This window comes from Nicotiana sylvestris, chromosome 8 (genome assembly GCF_000393655.2).
Source record: "Nicotiana sylvestris chromosome 8, ASM39365v2, whole genome shotgun sequence".
Lineage (NCBI taxonomy): Eukaryota > Viridiplantae > Streptophyta > Magnoliopsida > Solanales > Solanaceae > Nicotiana > Nicotiana sylvestris.
Genome location: NC_091064.1, coordinates 203,370,915 through 203,383,377, shown reverse-complemented (window position 1 = coordinate 203,383,377; position 12,463 = coordinate 203,370,915).

Sequence of the window (12,463 nt, the reverse complement as noted above, 5' to 3'; positions counted from 1 at the left end):
AAATGAAAAAGCAGATGATTATAATTCCTTCAGATTTTTCAATTCATGCTTTTCATGGTTACAATCAGTTACACCAGTGTGGGGGTCGAAATATGTACCTGGGAAATGCTTACAATGAAGAAAGCAGGAGAGTCAGTAGAGCAATAATAGCATAACCCAAACAGCAGCAGTAACAACAGATATCAACAGGACAAATCCCCAGTGCAAGATGCAACTATAGCCGATGAAAAAGCAGTAACAAAAATAACAGCAAACAAACAGTGCAGTAGAAACAGAGCTCCAAGATAGACCAAATCCAGGAAACAAACCAATGCGAACCACAACCAGTAAACTTAGTCGAGACTTGGAAGAAATCAGTATTGATCAAGCAAATCGAAATCAGTAAAATCAAGACAGCAATGAGAAGAAAAGCTTCTGTATTTCTGTTTTATGCCTCTCTCAATGTGTATCTGTATATGCCTCTCTATTTTTCTCCTCAAAGATGTTTTCCTCTCCTTTTAAAATCCAGTCTAATTTTCAGTCCCTGAACTAATGGAAGTTCTCCTCTTTTTATAGCCTAACATCAGCCCTTTTAGTCTGTCAAACACATCAGAACCCCCTACTTTCTTGCTGTTTTTTCACTCAAATATTTAAAATTAGGAACCCTCCCATGATATTCCATGACAACCCTTTTAATCAGCTTATTATACTAAAAGCAGACATGGGCAGCAAGAATATAACCTGACAGCATATGCTGTCAAGTTATTTTAATCTCTAAAAAGGGCCTTTATGCACATGTTGTGCACAAGTGCACATGCCACCAATTCAGACTGCAACTACAAACCAAATCCTTAGATTTCTGATTCAAATTAACAACTATAAGTAGCTATACTCGATTCTCAATTTGATTCAAACAATGTTCAGCAAGAACAGATCAAATTGTTATCATTCAAACAGCTGAAACTATTCGACGACACGTATCGAATCAACTATACTAATTATAACATATACAATCAACAGCCAAGGATTGGAATCAAACAGTATTGCACAAAGGGTTCAGATTGCAATGTCAAAACAAAGATGACCTTGGGAATTGATTACTCAACCAATTTCAAATCAGTCGACTATGCAGTTTACATACACACACATTATCAGTGAATGAAGAAAAATTTGACCAAATACAGAGGTCCGGGCAAGGTGGGCAACAACAATTGATAAAAATTCAAAAACACAAATTAAACAAGACGTTTGGCCATACGAACAGACCTTTAACAAACACATGAACTGAATAAAGAAAAGAAAAACAAACTTACCTTAAAGCCTTGAAAATCAGAAAGCCTTAGATCGTATTTGAAAAGACCCTTCTTGGGGTTGAACGGACTTTAATCGAAGTGTTCTCAACTGAGAACACTTCGATTAAGGTCCATTAGACCCTAATCACTTGGCTCAAACGGACACAGACCAGGCCCGGGGTTTCTAGGGTTCCTAGATGGCAGATTTGGGATTTGGGTTTTCCCGGTTAGATTCGGACCAAACCAAGCATGGTTTGGTCACGAGGGAGGTCCAGGGACTGTCTGGTGTGAAACTGGGGTAGATCGGTGTAAGTCGAGGTCCGACTCGAATCTTCAAATGAAGATTCGAGAAGGTGGGAGGGGATTCGAGCTAAGTGGTTGGTGGATTTGGGTTCAGGGTGGTGAGGTGTATCTATGGTGTTAAGGTGGGGGTCACCGGAGTCCATGCCGTCGGGATTAATGGTGAGGGAAAAGGTGGCGGCTAGGGTTCCTAAGGTTTGGGGTCTGGGAAGGGGATGGGGACGAATGAGGGGTGTTTGGATAGGGGGGTGGGGTATGATTTTAGGTTTATATAGTTAATGAGTGAATAGATCCTGGCCGTCGGATGAGGCGAGATGAAAGGCCAGGATCTTTCAATTGGTGGGGAACGGTGTCGTTTCAAACGCCAGGGGTTGGGTTGGTTTGGAGGTTGAACGGGTTGGGTTTATGGGTGTGTCCTGAAGGATCTGGACCGTTGGATCAATTTGGTTTGATGGTCGAGATGGATTGGCATTGAAACGACGTAGTTTTGGTGTCAAACTACGTCGTTTTGGTGGCCTGGAGGTGGGCTGTTTGGACTGGCTATATTTGGGCCTCAAATTTAAAAGAAAAATGGGCCCAATCCGAGTTTAAACCCATTTGCACCCTCTTTCTTTTATTTTCTAATTTTAAAACACAAAGCCTAATTAAATAAAATTAAACACCATTAATTAACACTTAATGTAATTATTACACACATATTAAAATATTTAAAGTAGGTAAAAAAAAACCAAGGCAACAAACAGGACAAAAATGCATATTTTATGATTTTCCATTTAATAGCCGGATTACGGTTCAAACTACACATGACACACATATTTTTGTATTTTGTTTGATAAAACATAAGAATGGACGAAATCACAAATAACTAACAAAATGCCACGTAAAAATCCAAAAATTGTACAGCAAGACCATTCGCTATTATCTTTATTTCTTTTGGAGTGATTGTCGCATAAAACAAAAATCACGTGTTCACAGCTGCCCCTCTTTGTTCGGAAACACGAAGAGTTTTCGTGCAAAGATAAAGTGAGCGGATATGAGCGACTTTTGCTTATTGGAATACTCCGTGTGAAGCACATTTTTTGAAAGATTTGACCGAATCTTCGCTTCAAAGATTTCCTACATATCCTGGGCTAAACAGGAATCAGGTCAATGTAGTTCGGGAAGCTCTGGTAGCTGGGACTACCATGGGACTACAATGCTTGCCGTTACTGCTATTGCCGATGCTATTGCTGCTTACCGACTCCCTTATTACAACCAAAGAAAAATTGAAACTGAACTAACTACGTATGCATGTCAACCGCTAGTTACAAGATTCCTATCTATGATTCTTTTGCGACTTGATCTTGGGTCTTAGCTGATTCTGCTTGTAGCCTTCGATCCGAATCTTGATGCTTGCAAGTTGCAGGTGCCTATTTATTTCTGCGACACTGAGTAAGACGGGGTTGGTGGAATTCGGGACCTTGATCAAACCTTTGAACGATCCTCCCCTCGCCTTTCCGAATATCTCGGCACATCTTCTTTTTGTCTTTTTCTTCTTTTATTCTGAGTTGAGACTCATCTCGTGGGTCGTGTGCCTCGAGGTCAGACCTGCGGGGAAAAACAAACGAACGAAATTTTCTGCCCCAGTTCTACTAGGAACATTTCGTGAATTAGTTGTCAGGAAGTTTATAGAGTTGATGAAAGGACTGGACTACAAAAATGCAACTCAGGAATTGGATCCCTAATATTGTCATAAGGTAAAAATGCTCAGTATCATGGTTGGAGCCCTAATGTTGGCTGACAGAAAAATGCTCAGTTAAGGGTAGGAGCCCTAATGTTGGCGGAATGGAAATAGTTCGGTTCAGGGTTGGAGCCCTAATGTCAACTAGCTGGGGAGAAGTTCGGTTTAGAGTTGAAAACCCTAATGCTGATTGAATGGACAGAAGTTCAATTTTAGGGTTGAAGCCCTAATGCTGACGAAAGGGAAAAAGTTCAGTTTAGGGTTTAAAATCCTAATGCTGACTAAGGGAAAAAGTTCAGTTCAGGGTTTAAAACCCTAATGCCGACTAAATGGAAGAGTTCAGTTTAGGGTTTAAAACTCTAATGCTGACTAAGGAAAAGTTCAGTTTAGGGTTTAAAACCCTAATGCTGACTAAGGAAAAGTTCAGTTTAGGGTTTAAAAACCTTAATGCTAACTAAAAGGAAAAAAGTTCAGTTTAGGGTTTAAAACCCTAATGCTGACTAAGGAAAAGTTCAGTTTAGGGTTTAAAACCCTAATGCTGACTAAGGAAAAGTTCAGTTTAGGGTTTAAAACCCTAATGCTGACTAAAAGGGAAAACATTCAGTTTAGGGTTTAAAACCCTAATGCTGACTAAAGGGAAAAACTTCAGTTCAGGGTTTAAAACCCTAATGCTGACTAAAGGGAAAAAGTTCAGTTTAGGGTTTAAAACCCTAATGTTGACTAGAGTGGAAAAGTTCAGTTCAGGGTTTAAAACCCTAATGCTGACTAAATGGAAGAGTTCAGTTTAGGGTTTAAAACCCTAATGCTGACTAAGGAAAAGTTCAGTTCAGGGTTTAAAACCCTAATGCTGACTAAAGGAAAGAGTTCAGTTTAGGGTTTAAAACCCTAATGCTGACTAAAAGGGAAAAAGTTTAGTTTAGGGTTTAAAACCCTAATGCTGACTAAGGAAAAGTTCAGTTTAGGGTTTAAAACCCTAATGCTGACTAAAAGGAAAAAGTTCAGTTCAGGGTTTAAAACCTTAATGCTGACTAAAGGGGAAAAGTTCAGTTCAGGGTTTAAAACCCTAATGCTGACTAGAGGGGAAAAGTTCAATTCAGGGTTTAAAACCCTAATGCTGACTAAATGGAAGAGTTCAGTTTAGGGTTTAAAACCCTAATGCTGACTAAGGAAAAGTTCAGTTCAGGGTTTAAAACCCTAATGCTGACTAAAGGAAAGAGTTCAGTTTAGGGTTTAAAACCCTAATGCTGACTAAAAGGGAAAAAGTTCAGTTTAGGGTTTAAAACCCTAATGTTGACTAAGGAAAAGTTCAGTTTAGGGTTTAAAACCCTAATGCTGACTAAAGGGAAAATTTCAGTTTAGGGTTTAAAACCCTAATGCTGACTAAAAGGGAAAAAGTTCCGTTAAGGGTTTAAAACCCTAATGCTGACTAAGGAAAAGTTCAGTTTAGGGTTTAAAACCCTAATGCTGACTAAAGGGAAAAAGTTCAGTTTAGGGTTTAAAACCCTAATGCTGACTAAAGGGGAAAAGTTCAGTTCAGGGTTTAAAACCCTAATGCTGACTAGAGGGGAAAAGTTCAGTTCAGGGTTTAAAACCCTAATGCTGACTAAATGGAAGAGTTCAGTTTAGGGTTTAAAACCCTAATGCAGACTAAGGAAAAGTTCAGTTCAGGGTTTAAAACCCTAATGCTGACTAAAGGAAAGAGTTCAGTTTAGGGTTTAAAACCCTAATGCTGACTAAAAGGGAAAAAGTTCAGTTTAGGTTTTAAAACCCTAATGTTGACTAAGGAAAAGTTCAGTTTAGGGTTTAAAACCCTAATGCTGACTAAAGGGAAAAGTTCAGTTTAGGGTTTAAAACCCTAATGATGACTAAAGGGAAAAGTTCAGTTTAGGGTTTAAAACCTTAATGCTTACTAAAGGGAAAAGTTCTGTTTAGGGTTTAAAACCCTAATGCTGACTATAGGGAAAAGTTCAGTTTAGGGTTTAAACCCCTAATGCTGACTAAAGGGAAGAGTTCAGTTTAGGGTTTAAAACCCTAATCCTGATTAAAGGAAAAAGTTCAGTTTAGGGTTTAAAACCCTAATTCTGATTAAAGGGAAAAGTTCAGTTTAGGGTTTAAAACCCTAATGCTGACTAAATGGAAGAGTTCAGTTTAGGGTTTAAAACCCTAATGCTGACTAAATGGAAAAAGTTTAGTTTAGGGTTTCAAAACCCTAATGCTGACTAAAGGAAAGGTTCAGTTTAGGGTTTAAAAACCCTAATGCTGACTAAAGGAAAGGTTCAGTTTAGGGTTTAAAACCCTAATGCTGACTAAGGGAAAAAGTTCGAGGATACTAACCGACACCCCTTTTTTTTAAATTTTCTTGTTTTAGTAAAAGGTAAAAGAGAATTTCGTGGAAACTTACCTTTCGAGTGGATTCCTTATTGCCGAACTGTTTCTTATACTCATGTACCTTCTTCTTTGGGTGACACCTGCTTCTTGCACGGTTGTCTTGGATTATACCTGTTTCAACTTCTCAAACAAAGAACAATTGTTAGTTCGGAAATGGCGGTTGGTTCGGTGACCTTGATTGTTCTAGTTGCTTTGTTGCGTCCCTATTTCTGTTGAGAAGTCCTGCCATTGATTGGATTCAAATGGCGAAACCCTTTTGGACTGCTCTGGCTTATATTTCCAAATTCTGTGATGATTTGCCTTGTAAGGCTCCCTTTTTTTTTGTGTCCCGTTTTGCTTGAGGATTCTCAACGGGGATTTTATTGGGGATACTCTGTGGGGATTTGTACAAGGCGGACTTGCCGAGGATTTGTTGCAAAGCGGACTTGCCAGGATTTGTTGGGAAAGCTCGCTGGGGAATATTTACAAAGGGAGGCTCTGTGGGGATTTGTACAAAGGGAAGTTCTGTGGGGATTTGTACAAGGCGGACTTGCTGGGGAAATTTCTCTCTCTTTTTTTTTACTTTAAATGTAGTCGAACATCATGATTCATCAGGTTTGGACAAACGTGCCAACGAAACGGGGCATTTCCCTTGCAAAACCGAATTCCGTGAAACCAAACCAGCCACCTGTCCTTTCCGGAATATCTGGAACTTAGGGTTAAAAACGAAAGGGATTCGAAGAAAAACAAAGAAAGGAGAAAGTAAACTTCAGAAAAGAAGTGCCCCTTTCGGGACGAGAAAGACTTATCTGAGGAAGACAATGCTGACTTTAAATGGACATGACATGCTCTTTGGACTGGACGCCTGACCTTCAATGAACTTGCATTTCCTCCCGAACCAAAATGGGTCTGTGTTTCAAAACTGGTGGAACTTTGCCGAGACCTCCTTGGGTAGAGTCGTTCTTTCGGCCAACAACGCCCTTTGCGGGTTTTCGCTAGCTGACCTCTCTCATTTCCCTCCTTGTTGTCGTTTGATAGCACTCTTTACGAGTTTTTACTACACAAGCTCTCTCATTTTGGTTTCTCTACTCCCGTCGCCTCGCGATGTCAGGAGGTTTTCACCGACGAGACTCTCTCATTTTATTTCTCTCAATTTACAGTGTACCGGTCTCCATTCGTGACGCTTTTGGCTTCCCGTTACCTTTGGTAATTGATCTGAAAGGCTTGTGCTTGGCAAAGAAAAGTAGATGATACTACGACTTCTAAGCCGCTTGACGTGCCCCGGTTTCAATTTCAGGGTAAATGGGATTTTATTGTTGGTGTGACTGAACCTCAGGGAGAGGCTGCCTACGTATCCTTTCGGAATCAAGTCAGACGTAGTTCAGGCTTCGATCAATGTTTTGTTTTGTTTGTTTTCTTTTCTTTCTCTTTTTTTTTGGTTGGTAAACAAAAACTGTAAACGGCTCGAAGGCTTGTAGAGAGAGTTGATAATGTTTGGGGTAGTGGGAATAGTATCTTTTGACTGCGTCCGCATTCACTGCTGTTTCGGGATTATTTCCTTCAATATCACCTAGGTACAATGCTCCTCTTGGCAATATCTTCCTGATGATGTATGGGCCTTTCCAGTTTGGGGAAAATTTCCCTTTTGCTTCCTGGTGATGTGGCAGAATGCGCCTCAGTACCAGTTGACCTACTTCGAAATTCCTGGGTCGGACTTTCTTGTTGTAAGCACGGGCCATTCTTCGTTGGTATAACTGTCCGTGACAAACCGCGGCCATTCGTTTCTCATCAATCAAAGTCAACTGCTCCAATCGAGTCTTAACCCATTCGCTGTCCTCGATTTCTGCTTCAACAATGGTTCGAAGCGAAGGGATTTCTACTTCTACTGGTATCACAGTCTCGGTCCCATAAACCAAAAGATAAGGGGTTGCCCCTACTGACGTGCATACCATAGTACGATATCCCAACAATGCAAACGGTAACTGCTCATGCCACTGTCGGGAACTCTAGATCGTTTTCCTCAAAATCTTCTTGATGTTTTTGTTTGCCGCTTCTACAACGCCATTGGCCTTTGGCCGATAAGGAGTAGAATTCCTATGCGTTATTTTGAATTGCTCGCATACATCTCCCATCAAGTGACTATTCAGGTTTGTTGCGTTATCTGTGATGATAGTTGCAGGAATACCGAAACGACATATAAGATTTGAATGTACAAAATCCACTACAGCTTTTTTGGTGACCGACTTGAGAGTGACAGCATCTACCCATTTTGTGAAGTAGTCGATGGAAACCAGTATAAATCTATGTCCATTTGAGGCTTTCGGCTCGATCGAACCAATGACGTCCATGCCCCAGGCGACAAATGGCCAAGGTGCAGACATGGGATGCAATTCCGTGGGAGGTGCATGAATCAAATCACCGTGCACCTGACACTGGTGACACTTCTGAACAAAACTAAAGCAGTCCTTTTCCATGGTTATCCAGTAATAACCTGCTCGAAGGATTTTCTTTGCCAAGACGTACCCGTTCATGTGGGGTCCGCACACCCCTGCGTGTACTTCGTGCATGATCTTTCTTGCCTCCTCGGCGTCAACACATCTTAGTAGATTGAGGTCCGGGGTCCTCTTATACAACAATTCACCGCTCAAAAAGAAACCACTTGCATGTCGCCTAATGGTTCTCTTTTGATCTCCAGTAGCATGCTCGGGGTATTCTTGTGTCTTCAAGAACCTCTTGATATCATGGTACCATGGCTGTATACTTGATCCTGCCTCGATTACGTTATAGTAACCGTGTCTTTCCCTGATTTGGATTTCCAAGGGATCGACATGGGCGTTGCCTGGGTAAGGTAGCATTGAAGCCAAAGTAGCAAGTGCATCCGCTAGTTCATTGTGACACCTCGGGATATACCTGAACTCTATTGATTTAAAACGCTTGCTGAGGTCCTCCACGTGCTGTCGGTAAGGAATAAGCTTGACATCCCGAGTTTCCCATTCACTTTGGGCTTGCCGGATAATCAGGTCAGAATCTCCCATGATCAGTAAGTCTTTGACATCCTGATCGATCACCATATGCATGCCCATGATGCAGGCTTCATACTCAGCTGTATTGTTTGTGCAAAAGAAATGCAGTCTAGCTGTGGCTGGATAATGCTGACCGGAGGGCGAGATCAAAATTTCCCCAATCCCTACACCTTTGGCGTTTACAGCTCCATCAAAGAACATCTTCCAAACATGAGCGTTCTCCGAGACCACTTCTACAGTGTTTATTTCTTCATCTGGAAAGTAGGTACTCAATGGCTGGTATTCCTCATTGACAGGATTTTCGGCCAAATGATCTGCTAGCGCCTGGGCTTTCATTGCCGTGCGAGTAACATAGACTATGTCGAATTCAGTAAGCAAGATTTGCCACTTGGCCAGTCTTCCAGTGGGCATTGGTTTCTGAAATATATACTTCAAAGGATCCAGCCTGCTTATGAGGAAAGTAGTGTGAGCTTGAAGATAATGTCTCAGCTTTTGAGCAACCCATGTCAGAGCGCAACATGTTCTTTCCAGCAGAGTGTACCTGGCCTCATAGCCGGTGAATTTCTTGCTCAAGTAGTAAATTGCTTGCTCATTCTTTCCGGTTATGTCATGTTGCCCGAGGACGCAATCGAAAGAATTTTCCAAGACTGTTAGGTACAAGAACAATGGTCTCTCTGGCTCTGGTGGGACCAAAATCGGGGGATTTGAAACATATTCTTTAATTTTGTCAAAAGCTTCTTGACATTCGGCCGTCCATTTGATCGCCGCGTCTTTCCTCAAAAGCTTGAATATGGGCTCACACGTGCTTGTCAGCTGGGCAATGAATCGACTGATATAGTTTAACCTGCCCAACAAACTCATCACGTCTTTCTTTGTTCTTGGGGGAGGTAAATCTCTGATAGATTTTATCTTTGTTGGATCTAATTCGATACCTCTCCTGCTTACTATGAAGCACAAAAGCTTGCCCGATGGGACTCCGGAAGCACATTTGGTTGGGTTCAGCTTCAAGTCGTACTTCCTCAGTCTCTCGAAGAACTTCATCAAGTCTTGGATGTGATTATCCTGCGTCCTGGACTTGACTATCACGTCGTCCACGTACACCTCTATTTCTTGATGCATCATGTCATGAAAAATGGCAGTCATGGCCCTCATGTAAGTAGCCCCAACATTCTTCAGACCAAATGGCATGACCCGATAACAGTAGGTGCCCCAAGGCGTGGTGAAAGCAGTTTTCTCGGCGTCTTCTTCATCCATCAATACCTGATGATACCCAGCGTAACAATCTACGAAAGACTGTATCTCGTGTTTGGCGCAATTATCAACAAGGATGTGGATGTTGGGAAGTGGGAAATTATCTTTGGGACTTGCTCTATTCAAATCTCGGTAATCTACACATACCCGAGTCTTCCCATCTTTTTTCGGCACTGGAACCACATTTGCCAACCATGTTGTATACTGGACTACCCGAATCACTCCCGTTTTCAACTGCTTGGTGATCTCCTCTTTAATCTTGTCACTGACCTCAGTTTTGAACTTTCGTTGCTTTTGTTGAACTGGAGGACAATTAGGGTGAATTAGCAATTTATGAACCACTAGATCAACACCTAATCCCGGCATGTCATCGTATGACCAAGCAAACACATCTTTAAATTCAAAAAGAAGTTGAATTATCGCGTCTCGCGTTTTCTTGTCCGTGTGAATGCTTATTTTGGTCTCCCGGATTTCTTCAGGAGTTCCTAAATTAACCGGTTCGGTGTCATTCAAATTTGGCTTAGGTTTATTCTCAAAATGTTCCAACTCTCGGTTTATTTCCCTAAAAGCCTCTTCTTCATCATATTCTGGTTCTGGATTCATTATTTCACAATTAAATAGCTCATTGTGATCTGGGCGTGAAGTCCGCAAGCATGTCATATTTAAAGCCGCATTATTATAACTGAAAGAAAAGATAAAGGAAAAATAACAAAATTAGAACAAAGGAAAAATGGGAAAACAACGATGATTTTTTTTATTTTTCTTCTTGAAATTTGGAAGACAACAATGTTTACAAACTCAGGAATTCAAAACAACAATTAAAAGAAGAAAACATCCAAGTTATATCCTGGAGATAACTTGTGATGCAGGAAAGGTGGCAGGACAGGTCTACCCGGACTTCCGCCTAGTCGGGAATGGCGTGGCCTCCTAGTTTCGGAGTTTGGCGTTTTGCCCCATATATAGTATTTCGGCGGTGCTGGTGCCTTCTCCTAGTTGAACCATGTGAGCCTCGTAGAGCATTTCTCTCATTGCCCCACATATCTCCTCGATTTCCTCAGCCGTGAAGACCTCATTGTCTTCTTCTTCAATATATCTCGGTCTGACGAAGGTTTCAAATAAATCCGGCAGGGGCCGAGGCAGTTTCCACCCCCCATTCTTCCTCTTCTTTGCCCATTCTTCATCTTCTGGGGTGGGTTGACAACCTATCCCAAAAAGTTTTTTGGCGGAAGGCAGGGTGATGGGTTCCGTTATTCCCTGCAATATCCGTCCGAGCCCTTTCCCTGGCCTGAATCCGTGTCGGATCATCTCTTTAGCCACCATAACCGAGGCATTAGACAAGAAAGGTTGGGGGCAAGGTTTTCCCTCTTCATGATGCTCTGCTAACACAATCTCGAAAGCTTGATAGACCGTGTGTTCGCTCCCTTCTCTTGGTTCAAGATATGGGATGGATGGGTCCCGATAAATAGCATGCTCGTCTTCTCCATGGACCACAATCTCTCGGTCTTCATACTCAAACTTCACCATCTGGTGAAGAATGGAAGGCACAGCTCCTGCCGCATGAATCCAAGGCCTGCCGAGGAGGAAATTGTAGGACGTGTCCATGTAAAGCACTTGGAAAGTTACCTCAAACTCCATTGGCCCTATGGTCAACATCAAATCTATTTCCCCAAGGGTGTCTCTCTTGATGTCGTCGAAAGCCCTTACGCAGACATTATTGGGGTGGATTCTTCCGGTCCCAATTTCCATTCTCTGTAGTGTGGAGAGCGGACAAATGTCAACACCTGAACCCCCATCCAACATCACCCGCATGACGTAGTAGCCTTCGCATTTAACTGTTATATACAAGGCTTTGTTGTGTGCCGCTCCCTCTGGGGGTAAATCGTTCTTGCCGAAAGAGACTTGGTTGATGGCAACGAACCTCTCCGTCATCCATTCCAGTTGTTCAACTGAGGTTTCAACTGGTACGTATGCTTCGTTCAGGGTCTTGAGTAAGATCTTTTGATGCTCGGTTGACCTCATTAGCAGAGATAGCATGGACACTTGCTCAGGGCACTTGCGCAGTTGATCTACTACTTCGTAGTCTGGCATTTTTATTTGTTGGAAGAAAAATTCCGCTTCTTCAATGCTTACAGGCTTCTTTGGTGGGAAGCGTCTCCGTGTGGCGTTGTTCAGCTCTTGGGTGTTTGAATACCTTCCAATGAAAGTATTTTCCGGAAGTTCTCCCGTGACTTCTTTACCTTTGTACGTTACCAACGTCCTCTGATAGTTCCAAGGTACTGTGGACGGGTTTGTCATCGGCTTTTGTGGCACGCGTTCGATAACCACTGGCTCATTCAGCCGAGGTGGTTGAATCGTCCCCCGGACCACATAGGCCCCTTTCGGTATGTACATAGGTTTTGCCCTTTTGACCTCGAAGCTCTGCGGCTTCTCTGCTCGACCTCGTGGGATGTAAAGAACTCCATTCTTCACAGGCACCGCCTTCTTCTCCACCTTCTTTTCGGGCTCGCACTTTACAATATTGGCTTTTTCCC